At 43.6% G+C, this 24,144-nt stretch overlaps 3 long non-coding RNA genes across 4 annotated transcripts; all 3 read left to right on the top strand.

Annotated features, from left to right (window-relative positions):
• Positions 1-3,813: 3,813 nt before the first annotated feature.
• Positions 3,814-14,650, top strand: LOC136529234 (uncharacterized). Of its 2 annotated transcripts, none has more exons than XR_010777233.1 (9): positions 3,814-3,896; positions 11,803-11,875; positions 11,990-12,664; positions 12,758-12,952; positions 13,035-13,242; positions 13,330-13,586; positions 13,700-13,798; positions 13,884-14,283; positions 14,422-14,650. It is a non-coding gene; the product is annotated as an uncharacterized lncRNA (long non-coding RNA). The 2 variants fall into 2 exon arrangements; XR_010777232.1 differs by lacking the exon at positions 3,814-3,896 and adding an exon at positions 9,768-9,886.
• Positions 14,651-21,994: 7,344 nt separating this feature from the next.
• On the top strand, positions 21,995-22,546 carry LOC136526962 (uncharacterized). Its single transcript, XR_010776641.1, has 3 exons — positions 21,995-22,096; positions 22,179-22,386; positions 22,474-22,546. It is a non-coding gene; the product is annotated as an uncharacterized lncRNA (long non-coding RNA).
• Positions 22,547-22,630: 84 nt separating this feature from the next.
• LOC136527432 (uncharacterized) lies at positions 22,631-23,216 on the top strand. The gene is made up of 3 exons (XR_010776791.1): positions 22,631-22,732; positions 22,846-22,944; positions 23,029-23,216. It is a non-coding gene; the product is annotated as an uncharacterized lncRNA (long non-coding RNA).
• Positions 23,217-24,144: the final 928 nt, after the last annotated feature.

The following is a 24,144-nucleotide window of genomic DNA, read 5'->3' as shown; positions in this document are numbered from 1 at the left end:
ATATAGCCAACCGTGCCACATGTATCTTCCTATATCTCGCAGGTGACAGGAAATCACCTGACTTCTACCGTGTTTAAGCAGGGCTAAGCACTACACGAGCCTGAGCTACATAGGATTCAGGGTAACAATATCTGGACAAGGATTGGGTAACCAATGCAGCAAGTGTTTGCATCCAACACCTAAACTTAATGCAACAATATATGTAATAATAATACTGTAACTGCATTTCAGAAATTAGGAGGCTTAATATGCTCCGGGGCTTGCCTTTCACAAAGTTGCAAGGACTTTTAAATCTCCTGAAGGCTGCTCGTCCTGAATCTCCGGTGTCGGCTGCTGCTGCTCGCTCGGTTCGTCGAATTCCAGCAGGGTCACTCCTTCCGGTACACCTATTATATGCCGATGCACAAGATAAATATCATGGATGCATACGGAATGACATGGTGCTCAATGATGAATGAATCACAGTAAGTGTTTACCGAAAACATCACTGGACACTCGTTTACCGAGTAAGACTAGCCCTATTCAAATCACTTTAAAACAGGTATCTAACTTAACTTGAAGAACAAGATCAACTTACCTAACTTGCATAACCTAAGATAAAGATGCTCATCTTCAGTTAAAGGCCTAACACCTAGGTACATTACCACAAACTTAGAAATAGTAAAGGCATACATAAATCAACATTTAAAGTTTCATATGCACACAAGTAGTCCCTTAATTCAATCACAACAAGAGTTATACAAATCCAAATGACTTGCATGAGGACATTCTGGAAAGCTTATGAAATTCTCTACAAATCATTTGTAAACATCAAAGCATGATTCTTACGTTAATCAAATCGAATTCCAGTAAACCTAGAATCTATCCAGAAATGACAGGGTTACTAGCTTAATTATTTAATGATGATGCAAAAGCATAATTTGACCAAGCCAAGTTAACCAACTTGTTGCACATACTAGAGAAACACTAGAAAGTATAGTGCCAACTTCTAAATAAATTATTTAATATCCTTTTCAAATTTATTTAGTTAATTAGGTGATTTAAGCAATATATAGTAAAACTGTTCAGAAAAATCTACAAAAATTACAGTAGCTATCTCATGCTTCACATAGACTACCATAAAAATTTCAAAGCCATGGAGCAAGCAGAACTTGCTGTATCCAAAATAACAGGTGGCATGCCTATTTTTAGCATAATTAGGAAACCCTAATGAAAAGTGTCAAGAAACAGATTTCACATTTTTCCTATCATCATTCTATCATAAGAACCTTACTCACCAAATTTTACCTATACTGGATCTATAGAAAAATTATGAAAATTCACACAAGATCCATCCATTGATAAAAAGAAATTCTATAACTAAAAAAGTATACATGCACTAGCTCTGAAATTTTAACCAGAGCTTCTACTAAGCAATAATAGATTACCCACAAAATTTCATAATTTTTGGACCACAGAAACTCAAGATAAAATTCAAACAAGTTTGCATGCATCTAAAAACACATTTCAAAGTCCTATTTTATTCATCCAAAATTTCTAAAACATGTGCTCATATAATATTTTTATTAAATACTAGACATCACTAGGAACTCAACAAAATTGGAACCATAACATTTGGATCTACCAAACTTGAGTTACACATTTTTGAATCTATACATAAATCTTGTGAAAAACAATTAAACAAAACAAAAAGGAAAACCTAACTCTACTGCTGGGCCAGCCCGAAGGTCACGGCGGCCCACAACTCACGCTGGCGTGGCCCAACACTTGGCGTGGCCCAGGCTGGCTACCTCCTCAGCAGCGGCGACTGACAAAGGGGACCCACGCGTCAGTGAGAGAAACAGGGGAGGAAGAACGGCCGATGGCGTAGTTCGTCGCCGGTGGCTTCTCCGGTGAAGGCAACGGTGCCAACGTGTTTGCCTCACCCAAGCGCACCTAGGGGAACCCTTTATTGCAGCTAACGACTCAGCTAGAGGGGGTAATGACTAGCACGGCGGCGCACAGCCACGGCAGGGCCGGCTCCGGCGAGCTGACGGCGTCGCAGCCCCAAACGGTGACCCTACGAGCTTCCTCAGTACTCCTAGGACCTAGCGTGAGGCAGAGGAGGGGATGGGAGGGTCATGGTGGTGGTTGTCCGCGTGGAGCAACAATGCCGATGAGGTCAGCCATGGCGGCGGTGGAAGAACAACGACGATTCGCCCTTACCGAGGCTCGATTGGACCGACGGTGAGGTGGAGAAGGTAGAGAAGACTACAGCGAGGCTACAGATGGACTGGGCAACGTGTTTTCATGGTGGCGAGCGCGCATGATGACGGCGACGCACGGTCGACAATGGCGGACTGCTTGAGCTCGCTTGGAGCGCGTGGTGGAGGCGAAGAAATGAGAACTGGAGCGGGCGAGTGCGTCGGGCAGGCGCGCGGGGTGCTCAAGACGCGGCCAGCAGTGCCAGGATGCCCGTGGCACGTGGCCTGCGTGAGCAGAAGGCTGGCAACGGGTGGCGCCACGCGGCCAGCGAACTCTGAACCGGTCGGCCACGACGTTACTGAACATTTTCTGAAAAAACGCGATTCAGTGATCCAATTAAGCCTGACCGAGCAACTTCGATGCGATAAAACGGCTAACTCGTTGATCCATTGCAAAAATAGTGTACATGAAAATTGTAGGTCCACCATCCGTCTACAATTTCTTTTCAAGGACCATCATCTAATTCGCCATGGATCAGAAGTTACATCAAGCCCAAGTTGGCTTGATCCAACTGAAAATGTGTTTATGACTTAGACAAATTTTTCAGTGTGAAATCAGTATGTAATTCTAACTTGTGGGCCATGTTTGAGCATGTTCCACACATTTTCATGAGTTGGTCATAAAACAACTTTTGTTCCTTGATAAATTAGCTACAACTTTGGTAAAGACTGCACAGCCATGCATGGTTTCTAAATTGGTCTTTTGAATCAGTCAAACAGTGACACTCCATGGGTCAATTCAAGTCAAACCTCCACTTGAGGGCATTTTGGTCATTTTGATCTATATGAACAATGTCCCAACAAGTAACCTAAGTGTAGTTAAGGTGTAATAGACCATGATCAACCATTTTACAAAATTGTTATACCACTTCTAATGATCACATGTGATAAAGCAATTAAAACAAGCAATTCATTCATATGTTTCAATTCCATGTTTCACATGTTTCATGACCTTGTGGTTATTTTATACTTGTCATATTACTACCATGTTGCCATGTTTCAAGATATGAGAACTTCATGTTACATTCACATGTTGCACTACTACCATTCTAAGCAATCAAGCATGAAACACACATAATTGAAAATGTTGCATATGCATGTTTCAGTAACAATGACATGCTGAGATAGATGATGCACATGTTTATGAAATGAAATGCAATTATTGGAAGCCAAACACCTAGGGTGTTACACTGGCCGGTTAGATGAGCCCTTGGGTGGCTTTATATGGTTCTCTATGTTTTGGGTCTAGCTAACCCGGGCATATGAGAATCATGACTCACAGTGAAAGTGTACACCTCTGCGCAGAGTTTAATAAACTGGTATACTAGCCATGCTCATGGATACGAGCGGCCTTGGAACACTTACATAAGGGATGATGACTTTTACTTGTTAAGATGATCATTTATGTTAATTGTTTAAGATATTGATTATTCATGTTCATTGATCATGTGGTTATGGAATACACTACCTTGTTGTTATATTTGCTGAGTTCGACATGGACTCACCCTTGCAATTTCCCCCACACCTCAGGCGGGATATCAGTTTGCTAGAGTATGAAGGAGTTAGGCTTGTGATCAACCAGTCAGTTGGATCCAGTGGAGTGAAGTCTGCACCCAGAGATCAGAGTTGTCTATCCGGTGATTGTTTTCTAAGGTTATCTCTTTTGCTAAGTTCGCTATATATTAAACATTCTGAATTGATACTGCCCCTTCATTTGTAGCCATATGTGAGGTTTGATTACCAGGGCCCACATATGGTGTGCATTCGGCTTTGTCCTTAAAACCGGGTGTTACAAGTGGTATCAGAGCAATGCTGACTGTAGGACGCAAGCCTAGTAGAAACTGGTCGTTCTAAGGTTTACAAGTTACAGCAAAAATCATTGTTCTATAAACCTTGATATTTTCTTCCCTACTACATTCTTACCCTTGATATCCGTCCCCTCCTTGATGCTTCTTTAAAAGCTTTTTGTTCCCATCTACTCCTTGCTTTGATATGCTTTTAGAATCTTGTCTTACCACCTTCTCGCGCAATTTGAAGTTAAGCTATAGGATCTTTACCCATAATATGAAGAAGACGATAGTATCGCAAGTTTAAGTCAATGATTGAATTGTGCACCTTAATTGCTTGTTGGCTTGTCATTATGATTATGTTTTGTTTTGAATCTTTGTAATGAGTGCAATGATTTTGTGGGATTTTCCACAAATTCATTTAGTTTATAGGCATAAGACATAAGGATTAATGAATAGATAGTTGGGTTTTGGTTTTCTCCTGTTTTCCTATCCTATCTTTCTGGAGCAACCTGTCATCTTTGGTTTATATCTCTGTTTTCGGGCAATCAAAAATCATGGTAAACTTTTAGAGAATACTAGACTTCAACATGTTTCTCTGACCTCAAGAATCACCCTGATAGCTATTATGGTTATGAAGTTATGAAAATCATAAGAGGATGTATCTGTGCTGTCAGAAATCTAGAGCAGTCTGTGGTATTCTAGTCATAACTCAATTTTGGTTGGTGCAAAGTTTGTGGAATTTTTTTTGGATACAACTAGACCTCTGTATCTTTCATATGCCTCTGGAATCACTATCATAGCTAATATATTTTGGGAGATATAAACATCACAAGCCGAAGTTTCTGTGCAGTCGGTAATCTGGGACAGTTTTTGTTGTGTGCTGTGTTTGACCAACTTAGCTGTAAAATCTGGAGAAGTCTTCTACATGAAAGTTATAAAGGATTTAATGAGATTTCCAATGGTGTAAAGTACGACATTATTGGATTTACAGAACTGGAATTATAGTAGTTTTACTGCACTGCTATTTTTCTACTCACGGATAAACTAAGGTTACTTGTTCCTACCTATACACATGAGTTCCTCTTGGTTATCAAAGGTCATCCTGATAAGTTAACTCACTTAGAAGAAGATTCAAGCTATCCTTTGGTGCCCCTACTTGATCTTTTCTTAAGAGGGGTAGCCAAGGCATAAAGGAATCGCAAGATGGAGGTCTCATACAATCTAGAGCTTCACTTGGAAGTATCGGTTATTCCTATGGTTGAGGAATCACTATCAGACACAAGGATCTTTGTTCAAGATTGTTAACAGGTTGGATCATCTACTAGGAGCTCAAATATTTTGTCAGGATTGGTCTTCGCTTCAAGCTATCATCACTTGGGAGTTCAATCTTCAACTTAGGACAAGTTGGCACTGATGGCATACGAAAATATGATGATTGGATTCCTCTACAGTTAGTTCTTTGACAACTTAAGTGAGTTTAGTTTGGATGGAGTTCTCTTTTTGGTTGTGGGATGTCTCTAATGATAGAATTATACGGACAATCGCTCAAGAGAGATGTGTTGAGCTGGAACCCGCTTAAGTATGCAAGAGGGATTTAGAGTTCCCCGGAATGGTAAGATTCTATCACACGTTCATTAGAGGTAATATAGTGTTGAACACAAGAGTTTCTTTTATAAAGCGGTTGGCAAGGATATGGATGTGCTCTATGTAAGAAAAGCAGTGAATTATGCATCAAGAGAACTATGAAGGCTTGAGATGGGCTATTTGACATATGAGATCTGGAGTTATCCATTTGGAGCATAGTGGTATTATCTACTTAGACATGAAGAGTGATATCTACGTGAATCATAAGAATCTAAGGGACATTTTCAGTAAGTTGGTTTGAGATTGTGACATCAGTGTTGGGTTCAATTAACCAAATGTTTTTGGTTTAGAAGTATGTGTTATCTTTAGAAGAAATAAAAGTCATTGCCAATGCCGTTAGCAAATTGGAAGAGCTATGCTAAGAAGATTGGATGACACCATGGATTAAGTTTTGTGTTTAAGAGTCACAATTCAACCTGAGCATATATATAGTTAATAGTGTTTTGAAGTTGGAATCTATTTTGGACCAAGAGAGAGTAATACATGAGGATCAATTGGAATATGGATGTATGAAGTAGTCGATTTGATATCTTGGACTAAAAAAAATCTAGCAAGACATGTTGAGAAGTATTGTGTTACATTTTGGAATTAGTGAGGACAGGAGTTTGTCACCCAATGGATTCCAAAGTGGTCTTTGTGAGAAGCATATGGAGTGTCAGTGTGAAGAATAAGCTAGCACCCAGCTGCAATAGTTCATTGAGGTTGTTAAAAAGGAAAAGAGAAGAGGCCTAACAATTGGAAGAGTACCAGAGAGTTGGTTTGTGGATACTTGAGAGTTAATTAGAGGGCCTATCAACATCTTGGGATCAGCGAGTATGCTATTTGGAGTAAAAGTTAACAGGTGTGCAAAGTCAAGAGGAATCTTTGTCAAGACGGTGGAACTACTCGAGAAAGTGAAGAAGATCCAATGGCAGTGTGTATTCTAGTGTCTTTGATCACCATCTTCCGAATCTCGAGGACGAGATTCATCTTAAGGGGGGTAGAATTGTAACACCCTAAAATTAGCTACTTTCTAAAAAGAGTAAAATGATTTCTGTTAATTGTTTTGTGCTCATAAAAACATAGGTAAAAGAAAATTTTCTTTAAATTAAAATCCAACGTAAGGGTAACAACATGTTTGCGCATACATGCCGTTGCATTGATACTTTTGTGACGAGTGGTTTGGAAAATAAATTCAAATCTCAATCTTTAAAATATTGCTTTCAAGTAGTGGTTTAAAAAGAATTTGAAAATTTGCAAAAACAAAAGTTAGATAAGATGCCTTGTTTTTAAAATCTAAAGGCTTGGAAAAGGTTTTAAGACACGTTAGGACGATGCCTCTCTTTTTCAGGAATCTTTCCGACCTTTTTCGAGATTAAATTCATATTTCTTGGAGCTTTATCTTTTTCCTCGATCAATGCAAAAGTCTTTTTCGGGAGCTAAACCACTTTGGTTGTGTTCCTTATTCTTCCATCTATCCCTAGGAATTTTTTCTAGTATTTTTCGGAGCCTAAATAGTAATTCCTGATTTTCTGTAATTATTTTAATTCCGAAAATCAATATTTACTAAAATATCTCGGATTTCCAAAATATCCAAACCCTGCGTATATATATATGTCGGCGTAGCCCTCAATGCGAGGATTCCAGAAGTACAACCTGTTTTTCGAGCCACCACTCGTAGCCCCGCAGATCGGACGCCGAAGTTCTCCACAGCTAGGTTTCCGGCGAACCTTCGGCGAGCTTTTCCGGCCACCTCGGACGTCTCCAGCGAAAACCGTCACCACCACGAGGTAGATCTCGTCGTTCTCTATGCCGTAATGTCCTTCTTTGCATCCATCCATCATCTATTGATCGTATTCTCTTCGTATCTTTGTTTCCCAGCGAGGTATTCCGGCAAACTCCATTGACGCCCACGAAGCTCCTTCGTTCCGGCCGTCCTAGCCCTTGGCCGCGTCACCCCATTCCGAAGCCCTGCGCCTGGAGCCACGCCTGACCCCGCGGTCGCCTCGGGGCCGTGCTGCCATGCCCCAGGTCCCTTCCGCGCCTCCTGCTCCGAGCAAGCAGGGTAGGCTGCCGCCGCCGGCCATGCCGTGTGGGCTAGGGCTCCTGCCGCGTCCATACCGACGTGGTCGGCGCCGCCCCGCCGCTTTCTGGTCGCCCGGCTGGCCCACTGCAGCTCCCTGGACAGCGAGCCCCCTTGGACTTGGCCATGGAGACTACGATCTGCTACAGCCCGATGAAGAAGACAAGGTAGAAGATGTGCTTATTTATAGTTTTGCCACCATACGAGATTAGCAATAGTTTATCTGTTTTAATTCCGTTTTAGGTGGTTCAAATTGCGTTAGTTTCTTGTCATCGGGATCTACGCAGTAGAGTTATTAGTTTTTATATCACATGTTTATGAATTTATTTTATTAAAATATTAATTGTGTCTATAATTAATTAATCGCTGATTAATTAAAGTCGATTTAGGTTTTTGATTTCGATTTGATTGCGCGAGTTTCATCGTAATGTGTGGTACGTGTTAGCAGCGATGTTTAACATGTCTCACGTCTTGAAAATTTATAAGTTAAATATTAATCTGATTAACCTACAACCAATTAGTTTTCTAACTTAAAAGCAATATATATATATATATATATATATATATATATATATATGTTACACTTCAGTATTTAGTAAATGATATTCATATGATTAATTATTAATATAAATGTATTCCTAAATTATAGTTTGATTAGTTTAAACACACCTTGCATATATTAAACTTGTTAGATGCTCTCACGTGCATTTTACTTTTGCAAAGTTAAAGTTTATTTTGATTAAATAATACATGCACATCCGCTCCTTAATACATTATTAATTATTCCATTGATAAATCCTAAACTAATGTAATGCTTACATCATTTTGGTTTTCCTTTTAAAAATAATAAATGCAAGGGCTTATACGTGCTATATATGTTTTGAATATATACTCTCACTTGTTATTATATCTTTGTAAGTCAAAATTTAATTTGCATAAATGATATCAAAATAACTATAATTAAGATATGAATAGTTTATCTTAGTTTTCTAAATCTAATAACTCAAGTATAAAATGACTTAACTCAATTTAGATATTTCTCTGAGATATCTTATACATGTTTTATAATCATTAAAATAAATAAAGCATATCGATAGACGTTTTCGTTTCACCATAGGTCTGATTAGTGTGTCTTTCGCGTCTGTGTGATCGTAGTAACATGTAGATTAGATTTAAAACCTTTTCAATTGATTGGTGTATTGTTCTAATCTACTATGTTTGCTATGCATGCTTGTTTGGGTGCTTGTGTGGTGCTTTTTGGTCTTGTCTAGTCAGTGAGTTTTGCGTTGGTGATCTATAAGAAGTTGGAGATCAAGAAGAAGAAGAAGAAAACGTTGAAGATTAAAGCTTACTGAAGGATCGGTGTTTAAGGCAAGTATAGCTTGGGTTTTCTTTCTGTGACCATGATCTTGAAACTTGATTAATGAATATGCTATAAACATAAACAAGATGACTTTTTAGCAATATAAGGACTTGTCTTGTAACTGATTATCTGGGATTTAACGTACAGCTATGAGGGCTATATGGTTCTGGCTCTAGTCGCTTGAGAAACCCTTTTCTAGCTGGTTAGAGGTCTGCGAGTTGGGTATAGGATAGCCTCTGTCCTGTTGAGCCTAGCTTTGGAAGCGGCCTTTTACTTTATTTTTTGGAAGGGGGGGTTCCTATATCTGATGACCCTGCGGCCCTGGCCGGTTAGACGAGCCCTTGGGTGGCTTTATATGGTTCTCTGTGTTTTGGGTCTAGCTAACCCGGGCATATGAGAATCATGACTCACAGTGAAAGTGTACACCTCTGCGTAGAGTTTAATAAACTGGTATACTAGCCATGCTCACGGATACGAGCGGCCTTGGAACACTTACATAAGGGATAATGACTTTTACTTGTTAAGATGATCATTTATGTTAATTGTTTAAGATATTGATTATTCATGTTCATTGATCATGTGGTTATGGAATACACTACCTTGTTGTTATATTTGCTGAGTTCGACATGGACTCACCCTTGCAATTTCCCCCACACCTCAGGCGGGATATCAGTTTGCTAGAGTCTAAAGGAGTTAGGCTTGTGATCAACCAGTCAGTTGAATCTAGTGGAGTGAAGTCTGCACCCAAAGATCAGAGTTGTCTATCCGGTGATTGTTTTCTAAGGTTATCTCTTTTGCTAAGTTCGCTATATATTAAGCATTCTGAATTGATACTGCCCCTTCATTTGTAGCCATATGTGAGGTTTGATTTCCAGGGCCCACATATGGTGTGCATTTGGCTTTGTCCTTAAAACCGAGTGTTACAATGTGGAATCATGGGTGTATGGTGTTTTGGTATATGTGTATTTGCATTTGCAAAATGTATGGCTTAGGTTGATTGAGTGCATTGTTGTTTAACTATTTTATATGCTGAACATGTTAGGTTAGTTTGGTTTCTAGTTATTTTGGTCATTAGGGTTTTTTGTTTATTGTAGGTGTCATTAGGGTTAGTTATTTGTTGGTCATTAGGGTTAGTATGTATTTTAGTTATTTGTTGGTCATTAGATTTCAATTTTTTATGACTAGAAATGATTATGTTGTTGGGGTTGAAAAAGATGAAATGATATATTTTAGTTTCTACTTATTGGATTGAAACTTGCATGATATATTGATATGTGACACTACTTGTTGTGTGATGGTTGTAGATGGATAAATTAGTGAGGTTTCATCATGGAGGCCGTATTGTTAGGACAAGAGATGATAGTTTGGAATTTCTGGACATGTGTGAGGAGTTGTTGATTTTTTCTAAAACACCATCTTTGACCCAGTTAGTGGAGCGAGTGAAGGTTAAGTTAGGCTGGAATGAAGGAGACGTGCATGTTCAGTTTGAAGGTGTCATAGATGTTGGGTTGTCGAAGGGTCCTCGGATCAAGCGGTTGCTCAAAATTACAAGCGAGTCTGAATGGAATGATTACAAGGCAGTTGTATTAGCCTCAGAAGTGCGATATTTGGATTTAGTAGTAAGTAAGGAGTCCGGCTTAGGAAATGATAACTTCGAAGCATGCCCATCTTCCCCGCTCACATAGGTTATGGTCCTTTGTTTGAAGAAGAAATACTTGTCACACAAGTATGTTGATGGCAGGCAATTCTTGAGCGAGTTGATGGCGTCGAAGGATAAGTGGTCACTTGCATATGACACCGGAGGTTGGAGATGGGGCTTCATGACTAGTAACATGGCAGAGATGTTCAATAACCTTCTAAGAGGTTGTTGTGGTTTGCCTGTGACTGCTATTGCCTCATTCACCTTCTACAAGTTGAATGCTTGGTTCGTTTTGAGGAAGAAGCATGCGAGGTCTCTATGGACAGTAGGCAAAGCTTGGCCACTTTTAGCATCTCAGGAACTAGCTTTCTCAAAGAAAAAGTCTAAACGACAGAAGGGTTCATGTTTTGATCCGATCAACCATGGATATGAGATTCTAGAGGGTGGTGGTACTAACATTGGTGGTGAAGACCGGGGTGCTCGAAAACATAAATTAGTGATCAATGAGAACAAGTGTACGTGTGGAAAACCGACCATATACCATAGGCCTTGGTCCCACATGATTACAGCCTGTCACCTTAGACGTGTTGACGCTGAGGTCCCTCCCCGTATGGCCGCAGAGTTCTCTTTGAGGAACCTAATGAGCATCTGGAATCCTCAGTTCGAGCCATTTCTTGACGAGAGTCAATGGCCTACTTATGATGGCCCCAAGTATGTGGCTGATCTTGGTTTACTCTGGAAGAGTAGAGGACCTAGGCGGTGGAAGCGATTCAGGATGGACATGGACCGAGCCATGAAAGGTAGATCAACCATGAGTAAGGTTCGGACACATTTTGTAGAGGACACCCAAAAGAGCCATTGCTCTGGTTGCCATAAGACGGGCCACAATAAGAGAAAATGTCCTGAACTACTTAGACAACAGGTATCCACCAAGCTAGCTACTTGAATTGCTTTGTGTAATAGTGCATTGGTTTACTTTTGTTTTTTTATTATTATGTTACTTCGTACCACATATACATGCTTTAACTTATACTAATGCTTTGGCATTCCTTATGTTGTAGGATGGATCGGTTCCCCCTTCTTGATCCAAGGTTCGATGAGCACCACCGATCTCGGAGGATCGAGAACGGAGAGGTATATTCAATAATTCGTATGAAACAGTGCATTGTTCATCTTTTGCTATATAGTCCATGCTCTTTATAAAGTGACATGAACTAATACTTTTTCATGCTTGTCTTTTTTTTGCAGGTTTTGAATGTGCTGAGGCCAATGACACATGAGGCCTCTACAACCATGGTCTACGACGAGAGGTACACGCCCCTCCTAAAGCTGGTGAACCTTGCTACCGTTGCTCGTGTTTGTCGTCGAGGCATGCCACCTTTCAACCCAGCAGCGCTGACGGCGTTGATAGATCGGTGGTGTCCAGAGACACACAACTTTCACCTACCGTGCGGGGAGATGACGGTCACTCTCGAGGACGTTGCCATGATCCTTAGAGTCAAAATCTGAGGATTCCTAGTGACAGGAGACACAGAGTCTGAAGGATGGCAGCAGCGGGTTGAGCACTTCTTGGGACGTCCCCTAGCGGCAGTTGAGGCTAGCAAGAAACGGCGCAGCAGTGGGGTGTCCCTGAGGTGGCTTCGTCAGCAGTTTCAGGAGTGCCCACCCAACGTAGACGCCCAGACCGTGACATACTACTGTTGGGCCTACGTCCTGCACATGTTTGGTACGGTTCTCTTCCCTGATGGCACTGGAGACACGGCGTCCTGGATGTACATCCCGTGCCTTTGGAACTAGGAGGATGCCGGCAATAGGAGTTGGGGCTCGGCTATACTTGCCTTCCTATACCATCAGCTTTGTGAGGCTTGCCGCTGTCCTAGAGGCACGCACGCTACAATGTTAGGGTGCATCACACTGTTGCAGGTAATAAAGCAAAGTTGTACAAGTTTCCACTACAATTCAATGTTTTTTCTTAACAAAAGTGATTAACATGCAAGTTTCCACTCTTTTTTGTAGATTTGGATGTGGGAGAGGCTTCCAGTTGGGAGACCACATTAGCTTGATCCCCCACAACCTTGGTTTCCTCAAGGAGACACAGTTGTTGCCCCTACCGTGGCACACCTCTACGTGCGAGCCCACAGAACTTACCACGTGTCACGCCACGCGTACATCAGCTTCACCAACGAGCTGGACACCCTTTTGCCACAGCATGTAAGTTTCCCACCCTTTTGGCCTAATCGAGGATATGTGCACAAATTGAGCATCGACTAGTTGATGACGACGTTGTGTACAGGTTGAATGATGCCCATATCGGCGGAGGCAAGTCATGGATCTCAACTTGAGCTCCTTGTGCATGGTAGACGAGGACGTCTAGACGATGAGGACCCCCTTATTTGTTTCTATACAGTGGAGTACCATCTCCCTCACCGTGTAGCACGGCAGTTTGGTAGGCTGCAGCCTTCTTCGCTCGAGGATTTCTCCATCGGTTGGCAGCTCCACAAGTACGTAACATGCAATATTTTGTTCATTTCACATGAATGAATCATTGAGTAGGCCTTCATATTGCCGCTATGGTGTAAAATTTGCAGGTTCAGTAGACAAAAAAAGAAGAAGATCACCAACTGGCAGCTGGAGCACCAGCGCTACATTAATGAGTGGATGTTGATGGAGTAGAACAACATGGGCATCCATGCCGTCCATCGTGACAAGGCATTCGATGATTACCTTGTTTGGCTTGGTCAATGAACAAGGCTTCAATTGAGGCCCGCTTGGACAGAGCAAGACGGTGCTGACATTGCGAGCGAGGATGAGGGCAACAACCCATATGACCAAGCTACCTGAGAAGGTAGGCAAGTTGAGATTGCCCCTGCGTTAGCCAGAACTATAAGTGATACAACTATTTCCATATCTGAGGTCTTTACTGTGATGGAGACTTAAATTCTTGTTTTTGTTGCATAGAGCACAGAGATAATGAGGACAGTGGCTGAGCAAGGAAGGGCATTGATGATTCCTGTGGGCGATCCTGATGATGCCTCCATGTTACGATGGCACATTCAGGTAGTCTCCTATCATTTAGTTGATGTTACATCTTTATATAGTTTTGCGACCAACCCCACTTACTAATAGTGCTTTCAAAATGCAGCGTGCCATGCATCGCCTCCGAAAGGTAGCTGCACGCCTTGGATGTAGACGTGCCCCGGATGTGGCAGTCCCACAACAGCTTGGTGCTGGACCTTCTACTACACATGTTGGAGGGACTTAATCTTCACATGGTGCACATGTTGGCGGGACTTCTTCTTCACATGGTGCAGCAACTAGTGCACAGGGTGGTCAAAGACATGGTCCTTATGATGATGAAGGAGAACACTAGGGAGAAGATGATGATGAGATTGGTATGTCCTAGCTTGAAGATGCACCCCAAGAAACTCAAGGCCCCTCCAGTTCTGGACATCCACAGAGGACGCTCAGACCAGTGGACAGGTACACTACAGGTACCTATCCGTTTGGGAGGGGAAAGCATTATGCTCGCCGTCCACGTTAAGGTACATCTTTTGATATGGTAATCATGATACTTGGCTCAGATTTTAGCAAACACCAAATAGCTATGTGAAGGTAGTCTCATTAATGGTTTCTAACTTAGCTCAATATCCGCTAAAAGTTGTGAAAATGGACTACTGTAGGAAAAAAGAGAGACAAGGATAAAATGATGGAGCATTAGACAAGGAGCGAGCTAAAAGATCCAAAGACTTCATATGCTTGTTTTGTGCATGGACTATGTATGCATTGGACCTTATGTAATGCACTATGTATGGACCTTGTACTATGTTTGGACTATGTTGGATGATTGATGAAGCATATGTATGGACTATGTATGGATGTTGAATGTGTTGGACTATGTTGGATGTTGAATGTGTTGGACCTTATGTATTTATGGATGTTGAATGAATGTGTATGTCGGTGTGGTCATTTGTTATGTGAAATTCTATATGCTCATGTATTCTGTCATGTATTCTATGTATTATGTGTTATGTGTATGCTCAGTTCATTGTTTTTTGGTGAACCCAGGAGCTCGGCGTCAATTGAACACAAGCCGAGGGTGGGCACCTCAGCGTTGACTACCCCTGGTGCATACTGGAATCCTTTACCTCGAAGCGATGAGGTGCCCAAGCTCGGCATTCCGTAAATTGATGCCGAGCCGTTAATCTCGGCGTGAAAATAGTAAATGCTGAGGTAGGCGTGTGGGCTGACCCGACGATGCCCGTGGCCCAAATGTCAGGGTGGCTCGACTTGACGCCTAGCTGTCCGATCTCGGCATGGGCTGACTCAGCGCTGAGGTTCGGCCCAAACCTGGCGTGGGCCGTGGTGATCCAAACCCTAGGGTTGGCGTGGGCCGACTCGACGCCGAGCCTCAGCCCAACACGTAAACGGCCGAGCCAAACCCTAGGGTTGGCGTGGGCCGAATCAACGCCATGGTCATCTACCTCGGCGTCGTCCAACTTGACGCCGAGCCTATAAATCATAAAAAAGAAAGAATAAAGTATTAAAGACAGAGGTCTTCTAAACCTTTGGTATAGGTTGAAATCCTATTTGCATGATTCAAATGAAAAATCTTTCTCAATGATTCCTCTTCTACTAACACGAGTTATACTAATAAGAGTAGACATGCTATATTTATGTTTGTTCCTACAGGAAAAACCGAAGGTTGGTTCGATTTCAATCCCCTATTTTTAGAGAGAGTCAAATCTTTTTTTCAGTTTGGGAATCAACCATAGTACATGAAACTTAGAGATAGGTAAACTGCAATTTATGAAATAACGAATGCACAATGATTACACTCACATCAAAACTAACAATGGCATGTCGCAAACTAAACCTAGCATGCCTTAGGGGATTGAAAGAAACAAGTGATACAGACATTGCAAAGGTACTACAATTACACACTCACATGAAAACTAATAATGGCATGTTGCAAACTAAACCTAGCATGCCTTAGGAGATTGAAAAGAACAACTCATACAAGCATTCCACATTCGGATTGACTAACAAAGGTTGGTCCTAATAATGCTCCCACATATTGAACTGAGTTGCGCCTTCCCCATAGTATCCTCCAGTTGACGGCGGCAGTGGCGGTGGCGGTGGAGAAGGAGGCCCATGCTTCTTATGGTACGGGCACTGGCAGTACGGATTATTGCATAGTGCCTCCTCTGCATCATTGCTATTGTCGTCGTCCGACTTGTCCCTGTTACCACTTCTAGGGCCATACTCTAGGTCAAAGATGCGTCCCTGTAGATATGTGATGTACTGTTGATGGGGATAGATAGGAGGAGGGTCGACCCATCTAGTGAAGCCACAGTTATCTAGACAGCTTGAATCATGAAAACCCATCTACCAATAAGTACTACTACAAACCAAATGCAAATCTAAAAAAGGAGAGAGTTCAAAGGAAATACAAATCCTCGCAGGCATCTAAAGAAATGATGGCCTCCACCATCACAGTCATTGTACATCTGCACAACGCAATCCAAACCGTGGCGGCATTTTGGCCAATCTTCAATGCGCTTGTCGTATGATCTAAGAGGTCTCTCACGGGTGAAGTCACTCTTCCTCTCCAAAGGAAATTCCTCTATTGGTTCTTCAAAAGAATCAGGACCCAGAGAACCCTCCCACACAATTAGAGGTCCCTTCCTCACCCCCTTTCCTCTCCCTTCGTCGAAACCCTTTCCACTCGAGGAACCTCCGCTCGACATTTGCTAAAACTAAACCAGAAAACAAGTTTTGTGGATGTGGAGCAAGACATGGAGCACTATATATAGAGATGAAGGTAGGTTCACCATGAATGCTACTTGACAAAAAACTTGTGTGCGTACTCATTTATTGAATCTGCAAAGGCTAGATGCTTCATCTGAAAAGCCTACAACCATGACTGGTCATTTCATCTGAAAAGGCTACACCTGTGTTTTGTCACTTCACCTAATGCAGTACATCACTCTGATATTAATTCATTGCGTATACGGATACAACAGTAAATGAATCTAGGCTTTTCAGTGAGTTTTCAAATAGACTTTTCATTGACTGCAACAGTACTTGTAGCCCTTTCAGTGACTGCAATAGCACAAGTAGCCTTTTCAGTGCTACAAACAGTAGCACTACAGTCCTAGGATAGTTAACGAAGTACAGGGCATAAGACCATCTGAAATAAAAGCATAGTGCATTACAACATAATAAAAAAAAGTCCAAGGAATAAGTTCATCTGAAATAAAAGTAGAGTGCATTACAATATAGTAAAAAAAGTCCAGGGCTACACGACATCGCTCATGAATAAACCAAATACCTACTGAGTGCAATGAGGCCACTTTCCCTTCCTTTGGGCATCGGGATTCTCCTCCATCGCTGCCTTCGCTCGGCGCACATGCTCAAGCTTCTTCTCCCTCTCTGCCCTGTACGCAGCAACACGCCTCCTTTCCTCCTCTTCCTTATGCTCCTTTTCTATAGCCTCCTGTCTATGTCTCTGCTCAAACCTCTCCTTAACCTCCGCATCCCACTCCTTCAGGCCTTCTAGATGCTGCTTGTCTGACTCCTTGATCTCAGTGTCAATCCACTGCTCAAAGTCACACAGTGGTGAAACGGCCTGCAAGAAAAACAAATTGTTACAAAACAAATAAATAAGCAATACTTAATATCACAAGAAAATTAATTAACACACAATAAAAATTCCTCACAATCGATGCACGGCGCTGTTGCTTTGTAGGTTCCCATGCATAATTGGGACACATCCAGTACCTCTGTCTATTTGTTTCCTCATCTTTAGAGATGTCTACCTTGCAAGGATCACCACAAAAGCACATGGGTCGAGGAACGCCTTTAGGGAGAGGCTTTAGGTCGTAGGGATTTGCCCTCTGGCGACCATAGCTACAATTGAAAGAATTTAGTCATATTAACGGAGAACCAAACCTAAACCTAGGGTTTTCTATTTGTTGCACAAATACTGAATAAACATTGGGATTACCTTGGAATACGAGCTTTACCACGCCTTGACATCCTAACATTACGTAGAAAAAAATCAATCCAAAGTACCTTGCAATGAATGTAAAGCTACTAACACTAAATCACCATACCTCCCAAATAAGCTTTTCATTACAAACCCTAAGCAAATTTGAATCCCAACAAACACAAAATTTAACTCAATGATTATAAACCAGAACATATACAACAACAACAACAACAACCATACATTTGGGTCATTCAATCATTTGAACCACCATACATTGCATGAATGACATGAACATGAACCAAACCTATAATGCCAAGTTTAAAAAAAAACACAAACAACCGAATCTAAATGGATGAAATGAAAGAGGGGAAAGAGGAGTACCTTGGCAAAACATCAAAACCCTCGATCTAGCCTCCCAAGAGTTGGATTTAGGATTTAGGGTTCATGGGAAGAGAGAGGGAGTGGGAAATGGCCACCTGTTGGTTCTGAATGGAGGGAGGTGGAAGAAGGGGGCCGCGGCGTGGCCTCAACTAACCGAACCTCGGCGTTGAGTCAGGCCGCACCAAGGTTAGCGTCTTGGCATCAGCTGATCACACGCCGACCTCTTGGCCCACGAAGCATTGTTGGGCCACCTGGGCCATGCGCCGGATGGTGCCAAGAGCTCAGCGTGACTCCCCACCGCGCAGAAGTTAGGCCTGTGGCGTTGGCTGACACGACACCGACGTACTGGGCCCTATGCGCTAGCCCTAGAGTTGTCGGTGACGTGGCAAGGACTCAGCGTCGTGTCAGTCGACGCCGACCTTCATACCTCGGCGTGATTTCCTAAGACGCTTAAAAATGGTCTATTTGTAGCAAAAGTTTTGGCAGGGGTCTTTTTGTAAAAAATATTTTAAAAAGGGACCAAAATGCAAAAATTTCACCCAATTGAATACGTTCATGTAGCCTGTAGCAGCAGGCTGCGATTGTTGACTCGATACGTATTCACTTTCTCGTGGACATTTTGCAAAATTAAATGAGGTAATAAGGGTACGCATCACAAATATTAATTTGATGCGTAGCGAGAGAGACTTAAAAAAATTTTTAGTTTGATGTTCCAACCTATTCTGGGAACACCTCATAGGGCGTGTTAGCTGGTCTGAAAAAATCAGACCAGGTTGGTTGCCCACTCATTTCACTGTTTATCAAAACCAGCCAAACAGTGTTTTCTCTCACAAAACCAGCCAGTTTCAGCCAAGTTTCAGACCAGCGAACACACCCATAGACATTAAGCTTTTCATCCACTACGCCAGATTTGCATCATCACTACCGGCATCATCACTGCCGGATTTGTGAGAACAGGCAGTGATGTACCTTCACTGTCGGTTATGAGCTTGAAAATGAAAAAAAATGATTGGGGCTGGGCTAAAACCGACAGTGAAGGACCACATCACTGCCGGTTTGTGGCTTGAACCGGCAGTGTTTTGGCGGCTACTCATCACTGCCAGTTTAAGCCAAGAGCCGACAGTGATTGGGCTCTATCACTGTCGGTTCTAGCCAAGAACCGATGGTGATAAGCCTATAACACAAAGGGCTACAACCGTCCTCTCCTTCCTCCTCTCTTCCATCCCGAGAACAGAGGCACACTGTGGGGGTATTAACCCCTATACCCTTACGACTAGGTTTGGGCCGGCCCAGATCAGGGGGTTTGGTCCACTAGAAGACGACGCGCGGCCTAGCCAACCTGTTCGGAATCCCGCGCAAGGAGTCAAGGCGGATTTGGAGATCAAGCAAGATCCTGGTCGGTTAGAATAGGAATCCTTATCCGGCCACCTATGGCAATTGTAACTGGCTAGGATTAGTTTCCAGATCTGTAACTCTGCCCCCCGGACTATATAAGGCGGGCAGGGGACCCCTCTAAAAAACATCTCTCATTGACATACAACAATACAATCAGACGCAGGACGTAGGTATTACGCCTTTATGGTGGCCAAACCTGGATAAAACCTTGTGTCTGTCTTGCGTTACCATCTTGTTTGTTGCTTGCGCATCTGTCTGCCGATAATCTACTACCTTGGGCATACCCCTAGGTAGATTGTCGACCATATTTCATCGACAGTGGCGTGCCAGGTAGGGGGTATGTGTACTGCTCTCTAGGCGAACAAGATGGTCATCATCCCTGGTTCCATGGCTACGCCAAACGGCCTCACGTTCACCATCAGCCAGATCACCTGGACCACCGGCTTCGATGACTTCATCGCCATGACCCCAGAGGAGGTGCAGGTTCAATCTGCGCTGACCACTGCTTCACCTGCATCGGCTACAGCTCCGACCACGGAGGATCTGGCTCTGACCATGGTGGATCTGGCTCTGACCATGGCAGATCTGGCTCCGACCATGGTGGATCTGGCTCCAACCACGCCAGTGTCATCTTCAGCCACGCCGACAACCCGTCGTCCGCTTCCTCGCTACAAAAGGAGGCAAATCGACAACACCGACTTGCTCGACTCCATCGATCGGGTCAGCACCAAACTTGCCGAAACCCTGGCTCTGGTAAGTTCGATTCAAAGTCAACCTAATGAGCAGGTAACTACGACCCATAATAGATCTACCTGACCAGCTCGGGTCAGTCGTCTTGCATGACTCGGTACGGATCTCGTGGTCACATCTACTCCTGAAGGGTGCTTCGTCCGTCGCCGGCCAGCCCCTGCGATGGGTCTCTGGCTCTCCGAGTATGAAGCCTCGATGGAAAACCACCAGGTCTAGCACTACGGCCTATGCAACTTTGTCAACATGGTCCGAATTGAGGATTATCAAGAAGGATCAGTCCACATAGTTCAAGAGGGTGGCTCAAGCTCCTCGTCCAGCATCGCATCTAATGCCCCCGTTCACACCGAGCTCCAGCATCATGACGATGAAGGCGTTGAATACGATCTGGATAGCCCAGACCATGCCCCGGGAATCCCACAATTCCTGTCCTTCCTACCAAGGTGAGGAGACTTGATCAATGTCATCAGTAATGACAAACCGCCGGCGGTCAGCAAAACAGAACAAGAAAGGCTAGCATGCGAAGCACGCAATATTGACTGGTTTAATCGCCGACAAATTGAAGCCGAGGCAGAAGAGGAGGCCCGATGCATAAGGGTCTAGCCATGCAACCTTAACAATGCTTTTGACAGGGTGGGGGACAAGCAGGTCTTCAGGACTCCAAGCGCCAACGTAGCTGTTGCTATGGCGACAATGCAACGACTACCCAACACCCCGGAAACATAGGCAGTTCGCGATGACATACAAGCTTACCTGACGGCTGCTATGGCCCAGACCACAGAGATTGTAAATCAAGCCCAGGCTCCATCCGTCTTAGTCGAATCAAGCCATAGCCACCAGTACTCAAGTCGCTTATAGCCACCCAACCAACGTGGCTCACGCAACAATGACCCATCAGACAACCGTCAAGGTGGAAACGGTGGCCATGATGGTGGTCGGGACGAGCCCCTCCTAAAGCTGGTGAACCTTGCTACCGTTGCTCGTGTTTGTCGTCGAGGCATGCCACCTTTCAACCCAGCAGCGCTGACGGCGTTGATAGATCGGTGGTGTCCAGAGACACACAACTTTCACCTACCGTGCGGGGAGATGACGGTCACTCTCGAGGACGTTGCCATGATCCTTAGAGTCAAAATCTGAGGATTCCTAGTGACAGGAGACACAGAGTCTGAAGGATGGCAGCAGCGGGTTGAGCACTTCTTGGGACGTCCCCTAGCGGCAGTTGAGGCTAGCAAGAAACGGCGCAGCAGTGGGGTGTCCCTGAGGTGGCTTCGTCAGCAGTTTCAGGAGTGCCCCACCCAACGTAGACGCCCAGACCGTGACATACTACTGTTGGGCCTACGTCCTGCACATGTTTGGTACGGTTCTCTTCCCTGATGGCACTGGAGACACGGCGTCCTGGATGTACATCCCGTGCCTTTGGAACTAGGAGGATGCCGGCAATAGGAGTTGGGGCTCGGCTATACTTGCCTTCCTATACCATCAGCTTTGTGAGGCTTGCCGCTGTCCTAGAGGCACGCACGCTACAATGTTAGGGTGCATCACACTGTTGCAGGTAATAAAGCAAAGTTGTACAAGTTTCCACTACAATTCAATGTTTTTTCTTAACAAAAGTGATTAACATGCAAGTTTCCACTCTTTTTTGTAGATTTGGATGTGGGAGAGGCTTCCAGTTGGGAGACCACATTAGCTTGATCCCCCACAACCTTGGTTTCCTCAAGGAGACACAGTTGTTTGCCCCTACCGTGGCACACCTCTACGTGCGAGCCCACAGAACTTACCACGTGTCACGCCACGCGTACATCAGCTTCACCAACGAGCTGGACACCCTTTTGCCACAGCATGTAAGTTTCCCACCCTTTTGGCCTAATCGAGGATATGTGCACAAATTGAGCATCGACTAGTTGATGACGACGTTGTGTACAGGTTGAATGATGCCCATATCGGCGGAGGCAAGTCATGGATCTCAACTTGAGCTCCTTGTGCATGGTAGACGAGGACGTCTAGACGATGAGGACCCCCTTATTTGTTTCTATACAGTGGAGTACCATCTCCCTCACCGTGTAGCACGGCAGTTTGGTAGGCTGCAGCCTTCTTCGCTCGAGGATTTCTCCATCGGTTGGCAGCTCCACAAGTACGTAACATGCAATATTTTGTTCATTTCACATGAATGAATCATTGAGTAGGCCTTCATATTGCCGCTATGGTGTAAAATTTGCAGGTTCAGTAGACAAAAAAAGAAGAAGATCACCAACTGGCAGCTGGAGCACCAGCGCTACATTAATGAGTGGATGGTTGATGGAGTAGAACAACATGGGCATCCATGCCGTCCATCGTGACAAGGCATTCGATGATTACCTTGTTTGGCTTGGGTCAATGAACAAGGCTTCAATTGAGGCCCGCTTGGACAGAGCAAGACGGTGCTGACATTGCGAGCGAGGATGAGGGCAACAACCCATATGACCAAGCTACCTGAGAAGGTAGGCAAGTTGAGATTGCCCCTGCGTTAGCCAGAACTATAAGTGATACAACTATTTCCATATCTGAGGTCTTTACTGTGATGGAGACTTAAATTCTTGTTTTTGTTGCATAGAGCACAGAGATAATGAGGACAGTGGCTGAGCAAGGAAGGGCATTGATGATTCCTGTGGGCGATCCTGATGATGCCTCCATGTTACGATGGCACATTCAGGTAGTCTCCTATCATTTAGTTGATGTTACATCTTTATATAGTTTTGCGACCAACCCCACTTACTAATAGTGCTTTCAAATGCAGCGTGCCATGCATCGCCTCCGAAAGGTAGCTGCACGCCTTGGATGTAGACGTGCCCCGGATGTGGCAGTCCCACAACAGCTTGGTGCTGGACCTTCTACTACACATGTTGGAGGGACTTAATCTTCACATGGTGCACATGTTGGCGGGACTTCTTCTTCACATGGTGCAGCAACTAGTGCACAGGGTGGTCAAAGACATGGTCCTTATGATTGATGAAGGAGAACACTAGGGAGAAGATGATGATGAGATTGGTATGTCCTAGCTTGAAGATGCACCCCAAGAAACTCAAGGCCCCTCCAGTTCTGGACATCCACAGAGGACGCTCAGACCAGTGGACAGGTACACTACAGGTACCTATCCGTTTGGGAGGGGAAAGCATTATGCTCGCCGTCCACGTTAAGGTACATCTTTTGATATGGTAATCATGATACTTGGCTCAGATTTTAGCAAACACCAAATAGCTATGTGAAGGTAGTCTCATTAATGGTTTCTAACTTAGCTCAATATCCGCTAAAAGTTGTGAAAATGGACTACTGTAGGAAAAAAGAGAGACAAGGATAAAATGATGGAGCATTAGACAAGGAGCGAGCTAAAAGATCCAAAGACTTCATATGCTTGTTTTGTGCATGGACTATGTATGCATTGGACCTTATGTAATGCACTATGTATGGACCTTGTACTATGTTTGGACTATGTTGGATGATTGATGAAGCATATGTATGGACTATGTATGGATGTTGAATGTGTTGGACTATGTTGGATGTTGAATGTGTTGGACCTTATGTATTTATGGATGTTGAATGAATGTGTATGTCGGTGTGGTCATTTGTTATGTGAAATTCTATATGCTCATGTATTCTGTCATGTATTCTATGTATTATGTGTTATGTGTATGCTCAGTTCATTGTTTTTTGGTGAACCCAGGAGCTCGGCGTCAATTGAACACAAGCCGAGGGTGGGCACCTCAGCGTTGACTACCCCTGGTGCATACTGGAATCCTTTACCTCGAAGCGATGAGGTGCCCAAGCTCGGCATTCCGTAAATTGATGCCGAGCCGTTAATCTCGGCGTGAAAATAGTAAATGCTGAGGTAGGCGTGTGGGCTGACCCGACGATG

The sequence above is a fragment of the Miscanthus floridulus genome, chromosome 19 (genome assembly GCF_019320115.1).
Source record: "Miscanthus floridulus cultivar M001 chromosome 19, ASM1932011v1, whole genome shotgun sequence".
Classification (NCBI taxonomy): domain Eukaryota; kingdom Viridiplantae; phylum Streptophyta; class Magnoliopsida; order Poales; family Poaceae; genus Miscanthus; species Miscanthus floridulus.
The sequence above is the reverse complement of the archived record's forward strand: the minus strand, read 5'-3'. Positions and strand labels throughout refer to the sequence as shown.